Source organism: Echiichthys vipera (assembly GCF_963691815.1).
Source record: "Echiichthys vipera genome assembly, chromosome: 20".
NCBI classification, from domain to species: domain Eukaryota; kingdom Metazoa; phylum Chordata; class Actinopteri; order Perciformes; family Trachinidae; genus Echiichthys; species Echiichthys vipera.
The window spans coordinates 3,038,237-3,052,819 of NC_139845.1; the positions used below are offsets into that span (position 1 = coordinate 3,038,237).

The following is a 14,583-nucleotide window of genomic DNA, read 5'->3' on the forward strand; positions in this document are numbered from 1 at the left end:
AGTGGCCGAACATGGGAACATGTGAACTTCTCCCCCTCTCTCTAAGGGAGACTCCAGCCCCCCTCCTGAGGAAACACATTTCGGCCGCTTGAACCTGCGACCTCGTTCTTTGGGTCCTGACCCAGCTTCCATGACCACAGGTGAGGGTAGGAACCAGGACTGAGGGTAGATCCAGAGCTTTGTCTTCCTCAGATCTCTTTTGGTCACAACGGTGCGGTAGAGCGACTGCAGCACTGCCCCCGCTGCTCCGATTCTCCGGCCAAACTCACGCTCCATCGTCCCCTCACTCGTGAACATGATCCCGAGGTACTTGAACTCCTTCACTTGGGGTCAGGACTCATTCTCTACCTGGAGTAAACAATCCACCGGTTTCCTGAATTTACAGACTGGCATTATAAAAAATATACAATTATTTGTCGTGCTTTAGTTGCACCACCTGTGACATTTCAACCAATTAGTGACTCCATTTGATTTTATTAGTAGATCATGGTTTTATTAACGTCAGTTAGACGTCTTTTTCATCCATAAGAAAGAGGTAAAATGACAATTCTGTTTTTTAAAACTCAGATCTGTTCAAACAGTACTGTGGCGTAATAAAAATACGAGGCTCGCACCGGCTCGGACCCGGGAATCTTATTTTGAAAGGGTGTTACGACTCAACAAGACTTAACAGCCGGATAACACAAACCTCATTTCCCAAAAAATCCGAAACTATCCCTTTAACATCTTCATAAAAACTTGCATTAACACGAAGTTCAGAGATCTGAAATTGACTTCAACCGCACGATCCTGAACCCTAAATTCATTCTCTTCTATCTCCATCCCTCCCCCGCCTTCCCCGCGAGTTGACTGAAGAGTAAAGAAGCGAAGAAGTAAGAGGGTGTCACTCTCAGCCCCCCCCTCCCTCCCTCTAAGACACATACATAACAACACTTGAGAGTGGAAAGGCGATATCATAGAAAACTAGAACAATACTTTGGTACACAACGCTGTGACAATGGCTCCGGATGCTGCAACACAACAGGGAGAGAGAGAGAGAGAGTTGGAGAAAGAGAGAGAGAGAGAGGGATGAATGCAGTAGTATCCTCAGATCTGAAGGCAAATCCCCCTCGGTGGTAGTTCTGCTAGAGCGGCTGGCACTGACACATGAATATTTCATACTGTTGATGTTTAAATCCCATCATTTGTGATGTGGCGCGTGAGCGTGCGTGGAGATTCATTGAAATGAGGCGGACTAAAAAAAAAAAAATGGATGTGTGTACACGTTTTTGTGTGTTTGTGTGTGTGTGCGAGAGAAAGAAAGAGAGTGTGTTGATCTATAATGCATAGTTTCAGTAAGTTCACTTGTGATATGGTCTATTGCATCTGTATTTCAGTATTGTGAAGGAAGTGGACGTGCTCGTCGTGAGTGCCAGGGAGTGCACGTGCGCCCCAGAGCACAGATTGCCCCCGTGTTAGCTCATCCATATGCAGCTCAGGGCGTGACGCATAAAAACACAGCGAGTGACATGCATACACACATGAAAATACAGTAGGGCCATTCATTACGTACATGCGGGGTAGCCTGTACAAATCGAGGTCGAGTGACACGCTATAAGTGTCCGAGACTAGTTCACAGTCTTGTTTTTAGAGCACGAAACTGGAACGTAAAGGTCTCACTTCCAGCAGGAGGGGGGCTGACACAACAAGATGTCGTCGCGCCACAGTTAAGCATCAGGGGCCAAATGTTAACTGTGGTTTATCCGTTCTGTCCGGCACACGTGACTCTAATCATCAGCAATTGTGTCCACACATTTAGGTCTAAAGATGTTAGGTAGGTAAGGTTAAAGGTCCCATATTGTAAAAACTGAGACGAGGTGCTGTATAAATACTGTGAAAGTATGAAATTACCCAATCCACAGCCTGTATTTAGAAACTGTGCCTTTAAACGAACCGTCGGGACTTCCTGTACTGTTGTGATGTCACAAATATACCATATACTGTATAGGTAGAAAGTGCAGCTACTTTTTGAATATCTATGCATGTAAATTTGTTCTTGTAGAAACCCAAAATACATAGTAATGCATTACATATAGCATTTTAGCACGCTGTTGCCATGTGCTGTACACTGTAACAGTGAAACCAGCTCTAACTGGGGGATCCCGAGGGGTTCCCAGGCCAGTGTGGAGATCTAATCTCTCCACCTGGTCCTGGGTCTTCCCTGAGGCCTCCTCCCAGCTGGACGTGCCTGGAACACCTCCCTAGGGAGGCGCCCAGGGTTCATCCTTACCAGATGATCCTGAACCACCTCAACTGGCTCCTTTCAACACAAAGTAGCAGCGGCTCTACTCCGAGTTCCTCACGGATGCTGAACTTCTCCCCCTCTCTCTAAGGGAGACTCCAGACCCCCTCCTGAGGAAACACATTTCGGCCGCTTGTACCTGGACCTGGTTCTTTGGGTCCTGACCCAGCTTTCAGGACCACAGGTGAGGGTATGAACCAGGACTGAGCGGTAGATCCAGAGCTTTGCCTTCCTCAGCTCTCTTTTGGTCACAACGGTGCGGTAGAGCGACTGCAGCACCGCCCCCGCTGCTCTGATTCTCCGGCCAAACTCACGCTCCATCGTCCACTCACTCGTGAACAAGATCCCGAGGTACTTGAACTCCTTCACTTGGGGTAAAGACTCATTCCCTACCTGGAGTAAGCAATCCACCAGTATCCTGAATTTACAGACTGGCATTATATAAAATATTTAATTATCTGTCGTGCTTTAGTTGCACCACCTGTGACGTTTCAACCAATTAGTGAATCCATTTGATTTTATTAGTAGATCATGGTTTTATTAAGACATCAATTCATCTTTCCACTCTCCCCGGGCTTCAGTCTACATTATAGAGCCACTCAAAGCAGACCAGACCGTCGCTCTTCCAACGCGTCCCTCAGGCTCATTACTCCATCTCTCTTTGTGACGAGGCCTTTCTCTCTCTCTCTCTCTCTCTCAGTCTCTCCCACTTTGTCTTATTTCCAGGTAAGCAACGTGATCAAAACCCAGACTCTCCATTCTGACTTCCAAATGCACAATTTCCCAGCTAATAGAGTGTACTCAGAAATGACTAATTCAATCGGAGCTACCAGGAAAATTAATTTACCGTTATGTTCTTCCAAAATTGTAACAGGGAGGGCCGGCAACCTTGTGTAGTACCGCCGCAGGGGAAAGTAAACAATTAGAGACTCGGTGACTAATGAATTCTGTGATTAACGAGTGTGTCGGAGGTAAATCTCGACAAGACTTACACACACACACACACGTGCCAGCACGTATGTACAAACAGTTGCACACTCAGAGTGAGGCGCTCCTTATCTATACACAGCATTCATGGTTGAAGTGAAATATTCTTTCCTTCTTCCAAATTCTTTTTTTTCTCCTCCTCGAAACCGCCAACATCCTTATCCTGCATGGTTAAGTGAAATAGCTGGCATATCCACCGCAGATTGAGACTGATAGCATGTGTAAATTCTAGCCGAGTGTGTGTTTACATGTCGGAGCGAGCAAGAGAGTGAGAATCAGGGTGGGTTGGAGAGTGTGTGTGTGTGTGGGGGGTTGTGTGTGTGTGTGTGTGTGTGTGTGTGTGTGGGACGACGAGATAAGGCCGGTCTGGTTTGTATTACAGTCTCCGATTAAGAAAGAGAGTGGTGAGGGGAAGATAGCGGAGCGCTGCAGAGGGATGGCATCTTAGTTGCAACACATGCCCAAACCACCACCATCACCACCACCACCACCACTACCACCATCATCATCATCACCATCATCATCATCACCACCACCACCAACGACGATGTCCAAAAAAACAAAACCAAGAGGATAAAGCGTCAGTTTTATCAGCGAGGCTCTATTATACACAAAACCCAATGGACAGAGTCCCATCTGGGGAACAGGTAATGATAAATATAGAGGTAATATTAGGATTAGAGGAGTGTGTATGTGTGTGTGTGTGTGTGTGTATGTGTGTGTGTGTGTGTGTGTGTGTGTGTGTGTGTGTGTGTGTTGACATGAATGTGCATCAGATCCCCAAAAGCGAAGGCCACAGGCCTAATTGAAGGGTGTAGTGGCATTGTGATAGATAGGAAGAGACAAGTTGTGTGCTGCCATGCGCATGTGTGAGCGTGAGAGTCCCACAGTGGTGTAATGACTCCCCAAGGGAGCAGGACCTGGGGGCTGAGTCTCCCCTCTGACTCCCCCCTGTCAACGGAGAGGACGTATGCAGGCAGAGGTGGAGGAAGAGAGATGGCGGTGGAAGAGAAGAGCATGGTGGCGACAGCTGTCGGCTCCTCGGGACAGTAATTGGTTGGCTGAGAGAATGAGTGTACACACACGCACGCACACACACACACACACACACCTAGGGGTTGCACATACGCTAATCCCACCACCCAAAAATCGACGGCGCCACTCCGAGATGGCCATTAGCCACATCCCACCTGGCACAAGCATTCTGCTGCCCCAAGCATCACACCCACAGGGGGTTTCCTGGTGGCACAGAGCAGGGGTTCGAGGATGAGGAGGATGAGGAGGGTGAGGAGGGTGAGGTGGGCTTATTCGGCGTGACACCTCCAGTCACATCTCGGTAAACAAGCCATCGAACCCCCACACCCGAAACCCGGAGCTGGAGTGGCAGCTCTAAATCACACATGACAGCTTGACTGACAGTTCGGTATGGGCAGAGGGAGGGTTGGAAATATGAAAAATAATAAGCTGTAATATTATCCAGACAGGAGAGAAGTGGAAGGGGGGAGGTGAGAAAAAGGAGGACGGGAGAGAAAGCTGATGTGAGGAGATGAGGGTGGCAGGAGAAAAAAATAAAAACGACATGTCGAAGCCATATGACTTCAACCATGGAGTGAAAGACTTTTCTTTCTTGGTGAGAAAGACGAAAACAATTAACCGTGAGGAGACATTACACAAGCCTAGTGCGTTTGACCAGTGTGAGTGCAACTGCTCCGCGCATAACTGCGGTCCACGGCCCGTTTGAGAGAGGTGGGCTTTTGTAGAGCACGTTTGCACATGTACGAGCACGAGCGTGCGCACGTGTACGAGCACGAGGCCTACGGTGGTTCTGAGGTCATTTCCTGTGCGCCTGTTCGGACGTAGAAAAAAGAAGGAGGGACCATGCGCGGACATTTCAAACAATGGCGGTGAAAGGTTCACGTTGGTGTGATGCGGAGGTGGAGTGTTTACTGCAGATTTTGTCGATGAAAAGATTCAAAAACAGTCGACAAGTCGCACAAAAACTCTGAGGTCTACGGAAAGATTTGTAAACAAAGCCACGCATCGCCATGACGTCATCAATGCGTGTGAGGTGTTACGGCGTGATGACGTATAGGCAGCAAGAAGCATTTTCCGAGGCCCAGGTAGTGTGAGTACAAACGGGCCTGGAGGGGGGGACAAGGACCCTAAAGCACGGGGCACGGGACGGAAGGACAGTGTGAGTGCGTCCATTCTTCTTGCAGTCTATTCAAAGGTTCAGTAACTGTAGTGGGTTTTTTAGACATTTCTTTGTTGCCGAGGCTTTTCCAGTGGGTTTTCATGGGTTTTCTGGACTTTCACACTTCCTCCTCCAAATTGGACTGACTTCTTTAGACACTTTGGGTTCAGTCTTTCCTCAGTCTGACGCTGAACATTATGTTTCCCCTCAGACCCAAATGAATTGAACTTTAATGTCATGTCATGGTTTGGGGGATGTTTTCTGCAGCAGGAGTTGGGCCTCTTGTACAGCTACACAGCAGGGTGAATGCAAATGTTCACGTGAACCTCCTTCAGCAACATGCAACACCTCCACTGTCTCCCAATCATGCAAGACAACGTCCCCTGTCACTGCAAAACAGGTCAAGCAGTTCCTTAAGGCTAAGAATATTGCATCAATGAAATGGCTAACCCAGAGTCCAGATCTAAACCCCATAGAGAATCTCTGGAAAATCCATGGCAACCAAGAAACCCACTACAGTTGGGTAGTGGGGTAGCACAGTACTACAGGACTGTAGAAGAGACTGCAAGAAGAACGGACCGAGATCAAAGCAGAGCAGTGCGAGTTAAATGGCACGTTTTAGATAGAAGGTGAATCCAGGTATATTCAAACAGACAGGATGAGAAAAACTGTGATTTTTGAACATTAAATCATGCAAATATGATCTAATAAACCCCCCCCCCCCCAATTTAGCATAATAAGGGACCTTTAAATATTGATATTGGTATAAGCCAGTCAGAATCTCCCATGCACTGACTTATAAGTGCATATTTAACATCTATTTTAGCACTATATATATATTTCATGTGCACATGGAACCATTTCCCGCATATTAATGAACACTTTGTTACCGTGAAATCCATCTTGCACCCTTTAGCTGGATGGTCATTAGACGGAAAACAGCAAACTTAAACACTTAAATGTATCTTCTTTAATGCATCACTGTGTCTGGTTACGCGACCATGGAAACGATTGTTACTTTACAGCAAAACGCTCCAATTAACCGCCTTTAAAGTTTGACAAATTGTTGTTTTTACACTATATGATATGCTAGTAGATGTATTATTTTATCCTCTCCAAGCAGGGCTTTCCAGGCGACCACCATGGTTTTTATATCGTTGATAAAACACATCAATCATCATATCGTCGTCCGTCTTATTGTGGGGGAATGATACGACTGTCCCATATCTCATTTTAGAAAAAAAGGCCATCGCTGTCATCAGTCAAACCCCAGATAATAAAGTAACTGGGAAAGGGAAACCAGTCCTTTGTGGAGGGCAGGAAGGAGATGGCAGAGGAAGAAGAAGAGGTGAAGAAAGAGGGGTTGAAAACGTGAGAGGAGGAGAGGAGAAGAGAGGGGGGAATTCAATATATTTTTAATCTAGCGGATGTAATCAGATTATGCGTCTGCCAGGAGCGACGTATTTCATAAGGAATAACCAGTTTCGGGGAGGGAAGGGGAAGCAGAGCGGCGAGGGAGGAGCGGCGGAGACGTGCACTTTGGCTGGCCGATCTACATCGACACTGACAGATTCTAATAAATGCGCTGGGAGGCGCCCGGAGAAACACAATGCCGTGTAATCATTTTATCATGACAAACCGGAATTCCAATGCTGTCCCATGTGAGCCCGGCCGGGGCAAAATTGAATTAACTGTGAATTGCTCATGCTTGGGGAATGGGGAAGAGGGAAAAAGGGGGACAGGGGGGGAACCGGATAGACAGAGAGTAAGTAGAAGGAGGGAAAGAAGAGAGGAGGATTTGGCCTGCTTGAGTTTTGGCAGTGTTTCTGGACTCTTGGGGGGGCTCAGGCGCTTCCACAGAGGAGCTCCGGTTTCAGCGTGCTCCGAGCTAACGGCACTAACGCTGAGATCCAATACTGACACACTGGAGCCCTGCATGACTTAGCGGAGCAGAAAACACATCACACACTCGTTAAATGAGACGTAGACGCCCTCAAGTATCTGGAGGGAGGGGACTTAAAACAACCGCACACATCTGCTAACACATGTTCAACCGCTCTCCTGCTACACACACAGGTGTTAGTAATACCAAGCATGTGAGGAACTTCTAACGGCTACATTTATTCCCTAAGTGACAAAAATAATCAGGTTTTTGGAAAGACTGGCACTCTGGTAACCACAGAAGCCATAATTATCCTTGTGGCTATGGTAAATTATTGCCTTCAGCTGCCACTCAATGACTTTTTTAGTAGTACTAGTAATGTAACATGTCACTTTTTAGGTGGTAGCTTGTGCTCTGAGTTCCTCTTAAGGACTTGGCCAGCAGTCCTGTAATTACTGTAACTAGTTACTTTGAAAAACTCTTTATCTTCTGCACATCAAGGAGGGCTGCAGCCCAGACTCTCTGACAGTACATGATGGCTGCACATGTGACCACGTTGGCGAAAGGCAGACACCCAATAAGCCGCGTGACCATGTGAGCATCAGCTGTTGACCCTGGAAGGGAGAGGTGACTGGAAGATATCTTTACACAAGGCTTCAGAGATCAATGCCAACAATGCGAGCCATATCCAGGCTAAGAGAAGAGACTTGTCCTTTGGCCCTGTTCGGACTTATAATTTGTCTCATTTCAAGCTAAAATCCAATGCGTCCATGCAACTCAGCTCCACTGCAGCGCAAAAGGACGGCAGTAATGCACATGAAGGTGTTTGGTAAAGGCTCAAAAATGCACAGTGTGAAGCGTAGCATTTTAGTTACAACTGTCACCGTACGATCCATACTGGGAACCCGAGTTTTTCAGGTCCAATCCCCAGATCAACGGGCAATCCTTACCGTAACCTTCCAGATCAATGCCTCACCTTAAACATCTTCACATATGAACCGAACAAACCTGCTTTCTGGGTACAGATCTGGTAGCGACACCAATAACAGTTAAGCTAGCTAGTCAACAGCTGACCCTAAACTAGCACATGAATGACTTGACTCGATGGACTAGCATTTTGACTTCAGCGTTTTTGATATAGACCAGCTAACCTACCTACCTGTTCCGCACAAGATGCTGGAAATGACAAAGCATACATGTGATATTAGGCTAATACAAAGTTACTGGTGTTTCAAATGTCCTAGGCAGTAGAGAAAATGGTTATGCTAGCTTTAAAAAATGCGCTTTTTTACATTCACATCCACAGATATTATCAACCTATACCAGGGGTAGGCAATTGCGGTCCTGGGGAGCCACTGTCCTGCATGTTTTGGGTTTCTCCCTACCCTAACACACCTGAGTCTAACGATAATCAAACTGTGACGAGCATCAGCTGCTTGATAACGAGCAAACCATTAGACTCAGGTGTGTTAGAGCAGAGAGAAACCTAAAACATGCAGGACAGTGGCTCTCCAGGACCTCAATTGCCTACCCCTGACCTATACAATACTTCACCTAAATTATTTATTTAATTCTTGAAACCCTTCCCTTATGGAAGTTAAATAAATGCGTCCACTTTGATGGAATTTCCTCATCCTTTTCTTTATCTCTGTGGAGGTATTTGGTCCTCTTGAGGGAAAGACGTTGAAGATCATGCTCACAGAAAGAGAACTGAATCTGCCCCGCTGCGGCCTGTGACTTTAGATTAGGGCCTGTCAGGGTTCTGGGGTCGCTACGGATACAACCCAGATGCTGCAGCTACGCAGCAGCGCGTCGCTGTGGAAACGGGAAGTGATGACTGCTGAGAGATAAAGGGCTTGATTCTTCCCCCTGCTGAACACATCCCAGAGAGAAGACGAGCATACGCACACGAACTCTACATACCCATGTGGTACATGGAGCCTCTTCCTCTCTAATCTTTTAGCCTCCCACACAATCCCTCTTTTTCCTTCTTCTCCCTTCTGCTTTCACTCTATCACTCCTTAATCATTAATATCACAGCTTTGACCCCAGCCATTGAGGACGAGGCAGGGATTTGCATAATTAGCCCCACTTGGTGGACAAGTCCCACTTCAGACCCGGTGAGAGCGTCTCTAGTGGGCTTGCTCAATTTCATATGTAGGAGACTGCATACAGTTAGATAACCACAGCAGGGGGGGGGGGGGGGGGGGGGGGCAAAAGAGGGGATATTGTAGGTATTGTGATAAGAGATAAAGAGTTTTGCCACAGGATAAAAAGAAATATAGTAGTCAAGTGAATCGGATACCTTTAAAAATCTTATTTTTAAGAATTACAATGGATACTTTTTCTCACTGTATAAGCAGATGCCCTGCAATACATGCATGAATTGAGGCTGTATGATGTACAGTGTGTCACAGTGCCTACAGTACGTTTGTGCTACCAGTTTGGAGAAGCAGACAGGAGGACGGACATGGAAGCTGATAAATGTACTGCTGTGGATGGGGGCAGCAGCTGAAAGCTACCAGACTCCATTGAAAAAAACAGTAATTTTATTTGCAGAACACAGGAGCTGCTAGTTTACCGCTGCAAACAAATGAACCGATGGAGGCAGCAGGACTCCTGCCTGCTTCTCCAAACTGGGGGTGTGCCGACCACCATCTACTGACTATGGAGAAGTACCTCGTACAACCACACTTCAAAGTGCACTCCAGTAAGTATTTATGTATTTGCATGCGTTTTTACAATCAGAATTTATTGTCATGCGTACTGAATTCATTCTAACAGTTCAACATATTGTGTGGTTCATTGTATTGATCATTAATGGCGAAGAAAATATACAGTGTATGTATAACAACTACACGTAACAAGGCCTGAGAACTGTACAAAGAGGAGAAGAAGTAGAAGAATTCCTTTATTTGTCCCGCAATGGGGAAATTCAATTTTCACTGTAGTATTAATTTCCATGTTACACACACAGGCCCGAAACACACACACACATGCACAGACAGGACCTATATACATGCAATTAATGGAGAGATGTTAGAGCGAGGGGGCTGGCAGTGACCGGCGCCTCGAGCAGTTGTGGGTTCGGTGTTTTGCTCATCAGGACCTCAGCAGTGGCCAGGAGATGAACTGGCACCTCTCCAGCCACCCGTCCACACTCCATTCATGGTCCACACAGGGACTCGAATCAGCGACCCTCCGGTTCCCAGACAAGTCACCTATGGACTGAGCTACTGCCGTTGATTACGTTTAAAAACAGAAAATCAAATCCACCTCAGAGGCCGAACTGAAACCCAGGCATCATCTCTTGTCCTGTCATTGCAAAGTCAGACGACTCCCCACGAAAGGGGTGACATTTGTGGGGAAGCTGCAGTGGACAGTTATTTTTCACAGAAAGCTCTCGGTCGGAAATGTCACAACATTGTTTATTTGAAAAAAAAAAAAGTGCTTTCTTTGACATTTACTGCATAACTTTATTGACGAAAATCTCTGCCTCAAGCATACGTAACAGACAGACTGCAGACTCTCCATTGAGACAATACAATCCAACGCATAACTCCTGGAGTGTTTGAGACGCAGCTACTATCGCTGTAGCGAAACAGATTACAACAGTGTTAAAAACCTTATTTAGATGACAGCTCGACGATCCGACAAGGCAATGAAAGTCCACGCACTTAAAGCAAGCAGAGCGGAGGGAAGATGGAGGGAGGGACAAGTGAAAGGATGGATGGACGTAATGGAGAGTATGTGTGCGGAGGAATACCATTAAAGAAAGCAGCACTGCAAGAGCACGTCCAGAAAGAGTGATGTGAAGCTAAAGGGGTGTCAGCCTTTATCACAGCCATACACACACACACACGGAAACACACTCAAACTAAAGGACCTCTCATCTACATGACCCGTCATCACCCCCCACCCCCAGAACGCCCCAACACCATTAGCTCTTGTAAAGACTTCTTTATTGGTATATGTCATGCTCTGAGTTTTCCTAGAAAACAGCAGTGCCTAGTTATGAAGTAATAGCCTTAATCAGCATCTGGCTCTGCGCCTGAATCTGGGCCCGTAGCTTAATCAAGACTATTCTGTTTTCTCCATGGATACAGCAGAGACATCCCAAAACACTCCCACTTCATGACAACATGGCTCGAACGATATGGGGGGAAAAATGTGGCCCAGAGTTGTTTGAGAAGAAGGAAGTGGTTGCGTAACTTTGAAACAGACAAGGCAAGAGTCTGCTGAGAATCACGTTAGGCCGATCACATCTTGTTTCACTTCATCCTGATACAGCTGGTGTGCGACAAGAAAGAGGGCAGCCTCAGAGAGTGGAGCTGAGCAAAAGATGGACGAGCCAAGGTTATTTCCACTGTCAGCTCCCAACCTAGTGATTTCGTTAGAAGGAGCGTCTCCACTCAAGTCCCAAAAGGCGCAAAACCAACCGAAGGAACATTCGGGGAGGATAGGTAATCTGTGGCGAGGCATAAAGGGAATTCATTTGGGCGCTGAAGTCCAGCTGTGCTGTCTTTTCTCTTTGTGTCTGTTAAACATTTGACATCTTGAAGCCCAGTACGTACAGACAGTACAGCTTTCTTTGTGTAAACACATATTACTGCCAGGCTAAAAACATGTAACAAGGATTAGACAGAGCATCGTCCCTGCTCTGTCTAATAGGGTTCAAGAGAATGTGACTAAGAGAGCTGCAATTGACCCGTGATGACCCAAAGCACTTCATGGTCTTGAAAATACACTTGATTAAGCTCTGAGGACCAAAACACTGCACAGTTATGTAAGAAACCTTCATCACTGACCATTGCATGTGAGGGTGAGGGCACAAACGTCAAGAGTATTGATTTATAGGACCTCTTAGAGCACGGAAGGTATGTTTAACAGTAAACTGTAGATTTATGATGCTGCCAAATACCATTGGACGGTTGTGAACATTTGAGACTTAACACCTGCCAATGCGGGCCTGCTTTAAGACAGAGAGGCCATGTATAGAGCTGGCACATACAGTACTTTAGTCATTACATTGTGTCCAAAAATGGCAGCCGGACGCAGTCTGGAAATCTCGCAGATGGCCGGAAATGGAGCAGCCTTGTATCCTTAGGGATTGCTTTTATATGGGACAATCCTGCAGTGAATGATTTATATGCGATGGCAATGCTTGGTGCCAATGCAGGAAAAAGAGGGACCTTTATCTGGCAACACAGAACCTGAGGGTGTGGAGACTGGGTGGTGGATAGGTATAGTGTCTCAAATTCATGCCAGACCGTCTTCACCAAAATAACGACTGTATAAGTTGATCGTGCAAGCAGGTGCAACGACCCATATAACATGTGTTGTTAGGGCTGTCCGAGGAGGTAAGGAGATGTAGTATAACGGCCCCAATAGGGACTTTAAGCAGCGACGGTTGAGGGAACGGCTATGGCCTCTGAGACCAGTCCAATTGGTTCTTGACGTTCTGTCTACAGCGGAAAACTGCTCTGGAACGCCGTAGCCGTCCCTTCAACTGTCGCTGCTTAAAGTCCCTAATCTCTGCGTAGGGAAGACGGTGCGGGTGGTGGATGGGTCGAACAAATAAGTGACTTTGTCATTCATGTCCATGTGACTTCTTTTGAGTTTGTAACGGATGTCTGTAACTCATTTTAAGGCAATCTGTGATCTTTTCCTCATGCTTACCCAGAAGTTTTGTTGCCTAACCTTCAGTAGTTCCTATGTTAACCACGTTGTTACTGCCACTGCGCGGCCCTCTGAGCCTACTGTTTAGGTATGAGGGCGTGCTGCAGAAATGAGTGTTTGCATCCTGTCACACATCAACAATTAATTGACTTGTTTTACCGTAACCATGATGGATGGTTGATTATTTGAACTGCAGACTGAAAATGGTTTATTTGTCGTTACGAGTCCATGGTGACTTTTTATCACAGGACCACTTGCTCATCCTTTGTACTGATGACTCAATCGTTAGTGTTTCATGCCCCTCTGAGCCTTAGAAGTGCTCCACCTGCCGGTTACTTCATCACACTGTCAATCAAACAAAAATAACCTAACTTACTTCAGTACTACCAGGACATTCAGGGTTACTGAGTTATCCCTGGATGCCTCCAAATGCCTCCTTCCATTTACTCTACTCCTCAGTCTGTATCTCTCTCCGCATCCCAGCAGCTGCAGACTCAGGTGGAGTGACTGCCGTGGATCAAATGTGGAAGTGGAGCGTGAATGGTTGAGAGCTGGAAGGTAGAGTCTTTACTGTCTCTCCTCTACGTCTCACTCTCTTTCCGCTGGAGTCACTTTGGGGCCCATCAAACTGCGAAAGGGTGTGAAATAGCGGCGCTAGCATCTCATCCATCAAATCCACATGGAAGGCCCTGGAGGGCCCCGTGTGGAGGACAGTAACCACATTCAATATGGTAGTAAAACAATGAAAAGAACTGGGTTTCCATCTTCACAAAGATACTATCAAATTAAAGGTGTCCATCATGGATCACTTCCCTGGCTACCGATATGGTCTGACGGATCACTTTAGAGTCTTCTGCCATCAGCATGAATCTATTTGTGAGATTAATGGTGATGAGCTTGACAACAGGGCCTGCAATTGGTTGGTTTTCTCTGTTTAGTACGGCAGCATTGAGCTCATAGTGCCAGTCTCCTCCACAGCCCTCTCCATCCCGAAGAGCTTTAATCTCCCACTGGGCCTCTGGGCGACCCATCCAACGCACATTTGCATACATCTGCATATTTCCCATTAGGCTCCACTTGTTGCCTTTTCATGGAAAACTCGGATATGGTGATGATCACCCTCGACAGTAATGCTCCTATCTTTCTCTGCTTCTTTCCTTCTTCCCTTTCTTCCTAACTTTTTACCCCCCCCCCCCCCCCTCTCTCTCTCTCTCTTTCTCTCTCTCTGTGTCTCTCTCTCTCTCTCATAGCTGTGATCAGAGTGCAATATGGAAGTCTGATCCGGAGACAAAGGGGGAAAGCTCCCAGTTCAGATCAGCAGCGCCAGCTATGGTAAACCATCTGGGGCCTCTGACAGCCTCCGGCCTGAGAGAACACAATAACAAGACAGAAGAAATAAATTCAGCGCACAATGACCACGACTGAACCCGACTAATTAGATTAATATGTGATCAACTATTCAATTAGGCCCATTCAACTGCAGAGCTCAAGAGGCATGGGTACATGCAAATGAGATGAGTGAGCACAAATTGCTGAAATAAATTCAATTTTGAGATGAGA

The 14,583-nt window shown here is 46.5% G+C and overlaps 1 protein-coding gene across 1 annotated transcript in view; it reads right to left on the bottom strand.

Moving 5' to 3' along the window:
- Positions 1–14,583, bottom strand: part of celf2 (cugbp, Elav-like family member 2) — a 250,147-nt gene that overhangs the window by 215,572 nt on the left and 19,992 nt on the right.